The sequence below is a fragment of the Cryptomeria japonica genome, chromosome 6, assembly GCF_030272615.1.
Source record: "Cryptomeria japonica chromosome 6, Sugi_1.0, whole genome shotgun sequence".
Taxonomy (NCBI): Eukaryota; Viridiplantae; Streptophyta; class Pinopsida; order Cupressales; family Cupressaceae; genus Cryptomeria; species Cryptomeria japonica.
Window position 1 is genome coordinate 307,801,665 of NC_081410.1, and position 12,507 is coordinate 307,814,171.

The 12,507-nt window shown below is 38.8% G+C and overlaps 1 protein-coding gene across 2 annotated transcripts in view; it reads right to left on the minus strand.

The window, feature by feature from the left end:
* LOC131043810 (ferrochelatase-2, chloroplastic) overlaps positions 1–12,507 on the minus strand; it is a 221,820-nt gene that overhangs the window by 32,220 nt on the left and 177,093 nt on the right. The window contains exon 11 of one of the 2 annotated variants that reach the window (XR_009105605.2): positions 5,590–5,973. The exons of the other annotated variant lie outside the window; for it this stretch is intronic. The gene's annotated coding sequence lies outside the window, so the exon portion shown is untranslated. The remainder of the gene's footprint in view (positions 1–5,589; positions 5,974–12,507) is intronic. 2 annotated transcript variants of the gene reach the window in all.

Consider the following 12,507-nt stretch of genomic DNA (forward strand, 5'->3'; position numbering starts at 1 on the left):
AATCTAGTTCTATGGCGAGTGCACCGGCTAGTACAGGTTGCCCTTCAGAATTGTTGGCATCGTATGCTAGGGGTCATTTTGGTCCTAAGTCTCCTCTAAAACAGTTTGCTTCACGAATATCAGTACAAGGCACATCACATTCAAGTGGGGGAACAAGGAAGTGGAAGTGCAACATTTGTGACACTGAATGGTTCGGTAGCATTAGTAGGGTGAATGCACATTTTCTGTTTTGGAGAGGAAAAGGCGTGAAACATTGTAAGTTTTTGGAGGAAGCTGAAAATATTCAGTACAAAATTGAGTTTAATAGGCTTTTGGGGGTTCCAGATGACACAAATATTTCAATGCCTACTACTTTGTCTGCTAGGACGGCACTTCAGGGCAACCAGAATCTGCCACATACTTCTCATGCTTCGCAGACGAGAGGAATGATGTTTGGATCTCCATCCACTTCCACTTCTACTGCCGCCAGGGCTGGGAAACATAGGTTGCAGACACCACAGAGCAACCCCATTGCTGATATGTTTAATGTGCAGCTAAGAGATGAGATAGATGAATCCATTGGCAAGTTCTTCTTTGCCAATGGCATTCCATTTCATGTTACACGGTCTCCTTATTATAGGGAGATGATGGCTATGGTGGCCAAGGGAGGACCATCTTATGTGCCACCAGGGGAGATGAAAATGAGGACCTCAATCTTAGATAAATGCTATTCCAAGATCAATATTTTGATGGAGAAGATGAAGGCATGTTGCGTAGCATCGGGGTGCTGCATAGTTATGGATGGGTGGATGGACATTAGCCATCGTCTACTCATCAACGTCATGGTCACATGTGCAGAGGGCCCATACTTCCTCAAAGCAGTTGATTGTACATGGCATCGTAAAGATGCTGATTTCCAATTTCAGGTCCTCAGGGAGGCTATTGAGGAGGTTGGGCCACAAAATGTGGTCCAAGTAGTGATAGATGCAGTTCATGTGTGTAGAGCAGCAGGGAGACTCATTGAGGCAGCCTATAGGCACATTTGGTGGATCCCATGTTGTGTGCATGCCATGAACAATGCACTCAAGGACATGGGGAAGATTGACTGGATTAGAGGAGTGGTCACCGATGCGAGAGATGTGCAGATGTTTATCTGCAACCACTACACTTCACATGCACTCTTCAGCACCTTCGCGAAGAAGGAGTTCTTGAAACCAGTTGAGACTAGATATGCATCCTATTTCATTCTCTTGGAGAGAATGATTGAGTTGCAAGAGGCATTGCAACTCATGGTTATGACTAATGAGTGGAATAGGTGGGCTGAGGCCAAGACAGAGCAGGGGAGAAGGGTGAAGGAGATAGTGAAGAGTGATGTGTTTTGGACTGATGCGAAATACATTGTCTCCATCATTTCTCCAGCATTCCAGGTGATCAGATATGGGGATGGGGATGCACCTAACCTTGGAGAGGTGTATGAGTGCATCGACTCTATGCTTGACTAGATGAGGGCTGTTGTGCAAGTGAAGGACCCCTCTCTAGCATTCTACAATGAGAAAATCCGGCCTATCATTCAGCGTAGATGGGACAAGTTGAACACTCCTTTGCATATGGCTGCCTTTGCCTTGAATCCTAAGTAGTACAAGGCTAGACCGGGTAGAGTGACACCGATTCAGGATGATGAGGTGAAGGCGGGTTTCTTTAGGTGCATAGAGAAGATGTTTGATTCCAGAGATGTCGGCACAATTCGCACTGAGTGGGGGAGATTTGCCACTCTTAGAGGTTATTCAGGTGTGGCAAAGATGGATATATACACTATGGCACAGGAGGACCCACTTTGGTGGTGGAATTGTCATGGCCCGAAATATTTGACCACCACTCTAGCCATCCGTCTGCTATCCCAGGTTTCCAGTTCTTCAGCTGTTGAGAGGAACTGGTCTACATATAGCTTCATCCACTCTCTTAAGAGGAACATATTTACCTCTAAGAGAGCAGAGAAGCTTGTGGTTGTACACAGTGCATTGCGTCTCATGGACCACAAGACACTTGTGTACAAGGAGAGTCCAGTGGCACGATGGGATGTAGAGCCAGAGAAGCCTTCACAGATTGATGAGGATGATCCTACCACTTTAGATGCAGGGCTAGTTGGTGTGAGTTTGAGGGACCTTGATCTTCAGGAGTCCATCAGTTCCAACGAGGAGGAATTCGCAGATGATTAGAGGCCTCCATTAGCTACATTTTGAGTTTTGTCATTTTGTCTTTGACTCTAGTCTCTTTTGTAATGCTATTGCTACACGTATTTGTATTTGGCTACTCATTGTAATGATGAATCATGTAATCAGCTTTATTATTATAGACTTTGCAATGGCATCAGATATTCATATTTTCGTTTTCCTTTTTCGATATAATAGAAATCTCCAATTCGACAATTTCATTTGTCAAATTTTATTTAGCATTTAGCAATTACTAATCTTGGTATTTCCTATAGTTTCATTTGAAATCTAATTCTTATACTGTTATACTGTCATACATCTTTTCAAAACTAGTTTTTCAAGTACTATATGTATATGTATAACCATATGAGCACCACCACCCCGCAACCCCCCCGCCGCCATCCCCGCTGTCCCCAAACTTAGGCCCTAGGTCCCCCCGTCCCGGAAACGCATCCCCGCATCCCCAATGCTCGTGGAACACTGACACAAACACAACACTAAGTCACTATAGTGACTTTATTACAAAGGCAAGCCGCCTTATATTCTAAAATCAAGGGCTCTTCATAAGGCACATTATGGGCTTTCCACATATATATCAACAGCTCTTTTAAAAGTACGATATAGGATTTCCCTAGACTAGGAAGAATATATATAGCATGATCTTCCATGGTGTGATAGCACCCAATTCCTAGAAATTCACTCTATGCACTAGCAAAGAAGAATTTGGTTGGCACAAAAACTGAACCAAAAAAAAAAAATTATACACACCTTAAACATTGAGGTGGAAATGTGATATCTTATGAACATTTGTCTAGAGTCAAAGCAAATGCTATGGTACACATTGGTTGTAGGCTTTAGCTATAAATCAAAAAGAAATTTGAAATGGCTGCCACCAGTTGTTTAGTTTATAGTAGCCCTAGAATCTAAGGATAATGAAGTTGAATTGAGCGCCACTTGAGAAGTCCATGCAAAGCCTTGTAGGATACAACTCCTCAAGAGTCTTGGACTAGGTTGAAACTGATGGAGATGGCCCAATGCATGATGCACAACAAAGGTGTGTCATAAAAATGCCAGGGTAAATCAATGAAATTGTGGTGTATCTCTTGAATAGTACATGCAAAGCTTTGTAGGATATGAATCGTAAAAATCATGGTTCATGCTTAAAAGTTAAATCTAAGGTAACCCATAGACTCATTGCTATTTCCACTAACAAAGTCATCATTAGTTTAGATGTATAGCTAATATTCACTAGATGGGAGTATTAACCAAATAAGCACCATTCTGGGCAGATCTTCTATGAAGTTGAAATTTACAGCCCAATTTTCACGAGTTGGTCTCATTTTTTGAGAAACCAACCCTTTTGAAGGAAAGATCTCTAAGAAGTAATCTTGAAGTATCAAGTTATTAACTATCAAGAGAAGGTTGACCAAGCCATTGTTTCTACTTCCCTTGAGCTTAGAGCTTCAAAATCTTTGGCCTAGGCAAGGCTCTTATAGATCTGCAGATCAAGGCTCTTTCCTGGATCATCCAAATTCATTGTTCCATTTCCTCCATCAATACTGAATTCTTGTGCGGTGTCTCCTTTTTGAGGTGGCAGCCATTTGTTTTTGGAAACAATAAACTGGGATTTCATATTGAGCAAGTAGCATTCTAAGAAATTCAGAATTTGAGATCTTCATTTACAGACGATCCATTGTAAATAAAGAAATGCTTGCTAAATTTTTCAAGGAATCTTGAGCATGGGTATTGCAGCAGCACCCTTGTTGGCTTACATATGCAATCCTGACAGAATTTCTTAGATACAAATACCAGGAGGCATGAACATATATTCTATGCCATACAAATCAGCAAATAATTGTGGAAAACTAGCTATCTGAAAACATACCATAGGTAATAGTCAATTAAGTGAGAACAAACAACACAAATCAGAACCTAAACAACACATTAAAGCCACCAAGACTATCAAAAAAGATTAACTTTTAAATATCAATGGAATGGACAAAAGTACTTACATGCCAACACAAGACTAAATGACTACACACAAATGCTGACAATGCACCTCACCAACTCATTTTATTATTATAGCTGAAATTGAAATAAGTTGAATGTGGTCATCACATTTGTATGTCATTGAGTTAATAGGATTGAAGAGGAGACTTGATACCATAGAGGTTAAGAGTGGATGAAGGATAACAAGATGCAAGAGATCACTGACGCCAACTTGAAGCTAACCCATGAATATAAGTTACTTAAGGATCAAATAAACATATTACATAACACTATCAAAACAGGTCAAAAAGAGCTTTTGACCATAACACATGAATTAAACCATGCTGAAAGCATAAATATGTCAAAAGCAACCGAGGAAAGAAACATTCCACATCAAAAAGATCCAATCAGCAATAACAAGTATGGAGGTCAAAGAAGCTAAGCTAATGAAACGATTTGAAGAGACCAAGTCATGGGTACAAGTGGTTAAAAGGGCCAACAAAAAACGCAGAGAACTCGTAGAGAAGCAAGTCAAATTTAAAATGTGGGAAAAAGAGACCAACATGATTAAGCTGCATATTTCATAATCAAAACACTAAAAGAAAATGGGAAAAACAAGAATGTGAACAAGGGAATAAAAGACTTTCTAGTAGACAAATTTCAATGGGTAGGGCATATCCACCAAGCAAGTAGAATTGGAAGAATGGTACAAGGAGGAAGAAATAGGATGAATAGTCCAATCAAAATTAACTATTAAGAATCAAAACGTTTCTCAAAGGGACACAATTTTACAAAGCTGAATGTTTAATTCCAGCACAGCTAGAAGGAAGGAGGGAAGAATGGAAGAAGTTTGTAAAAGCAAGAAATACGAGAAACAAAGCATGTTTATGTAAGGGGAGAACCTAGTACAGTGACAAAATCACACAAAATAAATAGGAAGGTGGGGCCCCTCAGGAGCACCTTATAATGATAAGCTACCCTTGGAGTAGGGATCATGGTTGAGGGCCCATAGTGAAGGGAAAGTGCATCATTGTCCTTGTCAAAATGTATGAACATGAGAGCTACATAGTTTCAGAATTTGAAGGTTATAAGAAGGTTTTGGTTTGAGATGAGTGAACAAAAAGTGGCAAAGTGCATGGATGGGCATTCAACAATTTGAAAGATCGCCAACCCAATTCTAACCAAATCCGATCCAAACCAACAATTTATTTTGTTGATAAGGTCTTTGGCCAGTGTATGTTAAGTAGGGGTTTGACTGATTTCTTTGTTTTGTTTGGGGTTTTGAGAGTTTTAGAATAATGTTTTGAATGCTAAGTGACAGAAATAGCTAATACAAGATAGAATAATGCATAACACATTAAGAAGGCAATTAAGATAACTTTCTTTCACTTAAAAAGACCGATGTACATACCTTTAACTAAGCATAAAGGTCTGATACAAATTTCCACCAGATAGAATATAAAAATCAGCTCTAATATTAGCTTCAAACTCCAATTACAACCTAGGGCTTGATGCCCTTCTTCCCAAAATGGAGTGGCTGGCTGAGAATAAGCTGAAAATGAGTGATATTGACCTCAAAAAGGTCTCCCCTGCAATTAATTGAAGAAAATCTGCCCTCACACTGATAATTCTGCACTCAAAACCCCAAAAAAGGGGGCCAATTGCACAATGAAGTTGGATCTTGATGTAACTTGTCCCTAGGACAGATGGGTTTTCGTCCAAATCTCCGAATTCTTCCAGAAGTTTGTGTTCCTGGAAGCTCCAAGCTGCTGAAACCCTCGAGCAAGCTGCTGATCTGAAAATTGGAAGCATAAGAATGAATCCAAGTGATAGACAAAGTGCCTTTTTATCTATTTTCGGGTTACTATTTGGCCTTAAAAATCATAAAATATCATTGAAGATCTAATTCCTCATTGTGAACTTGGCCTCCTTTTAAAAACAACGTAAGTTACCAGGATGGGGGGCACATTTTACTATTCATCTTATGTTTCTCTGTTACTATTCACTTTTTACTATTCACATAAGGCCAACTTTAATATTTCAATTTTAACCATGGATTCAACCCCAGAACTCCAATCTAAAAGGCCCAAAAAAGCTCCCTGTTGAGTTCCACAACCCCCGGTTGGGTCCCCAAACCACACTGCTGACCTATGAGACCCTAATAGTAGGCCAACCTCTGCTCAAGTCTAAGATGCCTAAGGAAGGGACATTACACAATTCTAGTTAGAGAATTATGGGGAGGAATCATAAAACTAGAAAAGGAAGACCCAAGCAATCAATACATATGAATGAAGATAACAGATGAGGAATCTACAATTTGTTTTGTTGAGTGTTACTTTGCAGCTCATGGCTGAAAATCATATAAGAAAAATAATCTAGGAAAGGAGGAAGGAGACGCAGTGTTAAAAATGGACATATCAGTTTATAGTGCCATAGGTGAGGACATTTTAATAGAAGACTTTAATGCAAGAAAAACAAATAATCAAGCCCTTTACCTTAGAAGTGAGGAGAGGCTGAAAGGCAATCCACTATAGTTAGAGGAAGAAGAGAATCAAACTTGGGAAAGGATCTCCCGAAATAGAAAAGAATGTATTAAGGAAGAATGGTACAAGGAGGAAGAAATAGGATGAATAGCCCAATCAAAATTAATTATTAAGAATCAAAACGTTTCTCAAGGGCACACAATTTTACAAAGATGAATATTTTACTCCAGCACAGCTAGAAGAAAGGAGGGAAGAATGCAAGAAGGTTGTAATAGCAAGAAAGGAGGGAAACAAAGCATGTTTATGTAAGGGGAGAGCCTAGTACATTGACAAAATCACACATAATAAATAGGAAGGTGGGGCCCCTCAGGATCTCCTTGTAATGATAAGCTACCCTTGGAGTAGGGATATTGGTTTAGGGTTCATAGTGAAGGGAAAGTGCATCATTGTCCTTGTCAAAATGTATGAACATGACCTACAGAGTTTCAGAATTTGAAGGTTATAAGAGATTTTGGTTTGAGATGAGTGAACAAAAAGTGGCAAAGTGCATCGATGGGCATGCGACAATTCTAGTAAGAGAATTATGGGAAGGAATCATAAAAGTATAGAAGGAAGACCCAAGTAATCAATACATATGAATGAAGATAACAGGTGAGGAATCTACAATTTGTTTTGTTGAGTGTTACTTTGCAACTCATAGCTGAAAATCATATAAAAAAAATAATCTAGGAAAGGAGGAAGGAGACACAATGTTAAAAATGGACATATCAGTTTATAGTGCCATAGGTGAGGTCATTTTAATAGAAGACTTTAATGCAAGAAAAACAAATAATCAAGCCCTTTACCTTAGAAGTGAGGAGAGGCTGAAAGGCAATCCACTATAGTTAGAGGAAGAAGAGAATCAAAATTGGGAAAGGATCTCCCAAAATAGAAAAGAATGTATTAAGGAAGAATGGTACAAGGAGGAAGAAATAGGATGAATAGTCCAATCAAAATTAATTATTAAGAATCAAAACATTTCTCAAGGGCACACAATTTTACAAAGATGAATATTTAACTCCAGCACAGCTAAAAGAAAGGAGGGAAGAATGCAAAAGGTTGTAATAGCAAGAAAGGAGGGAAACAAAGCATGTTTATGTAAGGGGAGAGCCTAGTACATTGACAAAATCACACATAATAAATAGGAAGGTGGGACCCCTCAGGATCACCTTGTAATGATAAGCTACCCTTGGAGTAGGGATATTGGTTTAGGGCCCATAGTGAAGGGAAAGCGCATCATTGTCCTTGTCAAAATGTATGAACATGACCTACAGAGTTTCAGAATTTGAAGGTTATAAGAGATTTTGGTTTGAGATGAGTGAACAAAAAGTGGCAAAGTGCATCGATGGGCATACGACAATTCTAGTAAGAGAATTATGGGAAGGAATCATAAAAGTATAGAAGGAAGACTCAAGTAATCAATACATATGAATGAAGATAACAGATGAGGAATCTACAATTTGTTTTGTTGAGTGTTACTTTGCACCTCATAGCTGAAAATCATATAAGAAAAATAATCTAGGAAAGGAGGAAGGAGACACAATGTTAAGAAATGGACATATCAGTTTATAGTGCCATAGGTGAAGTCATTTTAATAGAAGACTTTAATGCAAGAAAAACAAATAATCAAGCCCTTTACCTTAGAAGTGAGGAGAGGCTGAAAGGCAGTCCACTATAGAGGAAGAAGAGAATCAAAATTGGGATAGGATCTCCCAAAATAGAAAAGAATGTATTAAGCAATATGGAGCAGAATTGTTATGGTTATGCAGCCTATACGACTTGATTATATGTAACAGCATAAAATTATGGCCGGGCTCATGTAACATTACATGTTAAATATACCATGGGCAAAGTATGGTTGATTATGTTATTTTCTCACAAAGTGCTATGCCATGGCTAATGAAGGTAGAGGTTTGGATCTCTCCTATAGAAATGAAATATGATCATAATCCAATTTATGTAAAGATTAGTGTGCAAAGAGATAACCAACAACAAGATAAGCTCCAACCCTCAGGCACAAGTCCTATGACACATGAGAACCAAGAAATTTCACCACTTTAAAAACAACTGCAGAAAACAGAAGATATTGGCATGTCCGGCATAAACAGAAGAATAATAGGCAGCGATAATTCGATAACAATAATCCACAAAGCACTCATTCCATGAAAAAGATCTATACCTAAGAAAGTCAACAAAAGAAGTCTTCGACAAATGCTTGGTCTGATAAAGAATGCAAAGCAGCAAAGAAAATGTTGAAAATCTTGGGAAAGAAAAGAGAAAGTTAAAAGGCTTATGAAGAAGCCAGTGAGATGTAAAAGGGACGTGAACATGAAAAAAGGTAGAAAAGAACTAATTTCTCTTAAAAAGCATAATCCTAGAGGATTTTCAAAGAAATTATAGCAAAATAGTACAACAATTGAGGATAATATCACATACTACTAATGGCTAGAATATGCAAAACTGAGCTATGAGACAAACCAAGATAAAGACATCCCCTTAGTAATTAATACAAAAGCTAAACTCTTCTCTAGAATAGATTTCAAAGAAGGAATTAAAAAGATAGCAAAGGGTAAAGTTACATAGATGGGTTATAGGAAAAATATCTTAAATGGGGCTTGGAACCCCTCCATAGAAACGGAACTCGCCCAAACTCGGCGAGTCCAAGTACGAGTCATGCCCGGTGAGTCCCAGAGACTCGGACTCGGACTCGTCCGAGTCTGGCGAGTAAAATTGCCAGACTCGCGGAGTTGACGAGTTTGGATCAGGCGAGTCTTGAGCCCCAGACTCGGCCGGTGTCAAGCCAACTAAAACACAAAAAAAAAAATTAGCTTGCAAGGTTTTTTCAATTCCATTTTTTTTTGTTGATTATCTCCTATCCCTAAAAGTGACCTTCATTTCATTCACTTGCAAAAAAAGGAGGAGTAAAGTGAGTTGGGAAGAAAAACAAGGGTGCATAGAAGAAAAATCAGCAAGGAGGAAGCTCAAGTTTTCTTCAATTTGTCACATTGGAGCTGCATTGTGTTTGGATTTGGTGCATCAAGAGTTGGATAGGAAGACTTTGCAGCTCATTTCAAGCTTGTTGTAAGAGGTAAGATTGTTTTTTTGAAGATTAGTTTATTTCTTGTATGGAAAAATTCCATTTTCTGAAAGTTTTACATTTTCTTTCAAAATCTTTTGTATGTTTGTATGTAGCATGTAGTATGTAGTTGTAGTGTTGTACTATGTAGGGTTTGTAAATTTCTTTTTTTTAAAAGTAGGGTTTGTCAAACCCTACTTTAGTTTTTTTGAATGTATGTAATATGTATTAATTTTAATTTTAATTTGTAATGTTTTATTGCAGCAAACTTCACTTTATTATTTGCCTCAACTTCAAGTTTCACAAAACTATCCTAAAATGTCTACTTCAACTTCTAGACCCCCCATTAGAAAGGACCCTGCTTGGAAATATCATGAGGATTTTCCAGGGTAAGGAAAGGGGCAAACAAAATGTATGTTTTGAAAAACAATATTCCATGGAGGTATATATAGGCTGAAATGCCATATTGCTGGTGTGCGTGGACATGATGTCGAACCATGCCTAAAAGCAATCCCTGAGGCCGTACGTGAATGTTATGTAATGGTTGAGGAAATTGAAAGGAAAAAGAAACAAAAGGAGGATCGAGCGGCCATTGGGAGAGAGACATTTTTAGGAAGAGGGACACAGTTAGGTTGTGTTGGAGGCCCTTCTTTCTTACCTCCATATCGTCCCACTCAGTTTGCTACTGTTGGTGCTTCCGCTTCCGCTTCTGCTTCTATAAGTGGCAATGCCACCACCACTTCTCATGCTCCTAGCACTAGTAGTTGTAGTGGGAGTGTTAGCATTGGACCTAGGATTCACAAATCTAGGTTGGATTCCTTCTTTGTGCCTCGCACTACTCCTGGGTCTCAACCATCACTTGAGGGCATGGGTTGGAACAAGGAGGTCCATGATTCTGCTAAAATGGCAGTTGGCAGGATTTGGAGCTACAGCTGTATTCCATTCTTTGTAGCCAGGTGAATGTTTTACTAGCTTTTATGTTTGATAACTTTGATTGTTTTAATTTTTATACTTAACTTATCTCATTGAGTTTCTTTGCGACAGGTCTCCTTATTGGCAAGAAATGGTTGATGCCATTACCATATGCGGGGCGAGGTTCAAAGCCTCCAGTGAGAGTGATTTGAGGGGACCCATTTTGTCTCAAATGGTGGATGATGTGAAGAAGGATTTAGATGAACAACGCCAGATATGGAGCACTAAAGGTTGCACCATCATGACTGATGGTTGGACGGATAGGAGAAATAGAACTCTCCTTAATTTTCTTGTTTCTTCCGCGGGTGATTGATTAATTTTAGTTTCATATAGTCTTTAATTTTTTATTTTTTATTTAATGGTTTATTGAATGATCATTGACCTAGCTTTATTTTTTTATTTCAGGGGGCACCATTTTCATCAAGTCCATTGATGCCTCCGCCCATTGCAAAAATGCCACCTACCTATGTGAGCAGATAGAGGTGATTGAAGATGTGGGTGAGGAGAACGTGGTACAGGTGGTGACCGACAATGCAGCAAATTATGTTGCTGCGGGTAAACTTTTGATTACAAACTAATTTTGTTTGCAAATTAATTACTATCTTGTAGTTTGTACCTCCATTAATTACAATTTACAATGCAACAAATTATGTTACTGCAGGTAGACTATTGATGGAGAGGCACCCATCTATAGCTTGGACTCCATGTGTTGCTCATTGCATTGACCTCATGTTGGAGGATATTGGAAAAATACTATGGGTCAAGAGATGTGTAGAAAGGGCAAGAAATGTCTGCAAATTTGTATATAATCATTCATTGGTGTTGGCTCTTATGAGACAATACAGAGAGCAGAAGGAGTTAGCTCGTCCAAGAATCACAAGATTTGCCACAAACTTCCTCACATTGCAGTCCATGCTTAGGTCTAAGTCTACCTTGAGACATATGATTGTTGGTGAGGAGTGGTCTTCCTCATCCTATGCTACCACCCCTGCAGGGAAAGATATGGCAGACTACATTTTTGACGAGCAAGGCTTTTGGGTCCCTTGTGATGAGATAGTGAAGGTAATTTTTTTATAGATTCTACAATTTAATTTCATGTTTTATAACTTATTATATGTAATATGTATTCTCTTATTTGCTCATTTTTCTAAATTACACAATATTTTCAATTTTGCAGTTTGTTAAGCCCTTGGTGGTTTTGTTGCGAGTTGCGGATGGAGATAAGCCCGCAATGGGCTATATATATGAGGGCATGGATAGGGCGAAGGAGGCCATTAGATTCGTCTATGGAGGAGATGAGAGCAAGTATGGTCCCATTTGTGAGATCATTGATAGGAGATGGCATCATCAGCTTCATAGGCCCATCCATGCGGCAGCCTATTATTTGAATCCGGCCTTCCGTTTTATCCCTTCTTTCAAGGCTGATGTGGAGGTCCTTAATGGGCTATACGCAATCATGGAGAAGATGGGACCTGCTGGTACTTCTCAGATAGACCTTTTTCGAGAGCTACAGTTGTTCTCAGGTGCACAAGGGGAGACCTTCTCTCGTCCTGTCACCAAAGATGGTAGGACAACTCTGATGCCAGGTAAAAATAAATTGTAAGGCTTCATTTTAGTTTTATTCAATACTATATTGTAACTTGTTAAATGAGTTCATGAGTGAGACTGATTTTATTTATTTTTCTCATTTCAAACTCAGATCATTGGTGGAGCTTTTTTGGCCCAAAAACACCAAATATTCAGAAGTTGGCCATTCGCA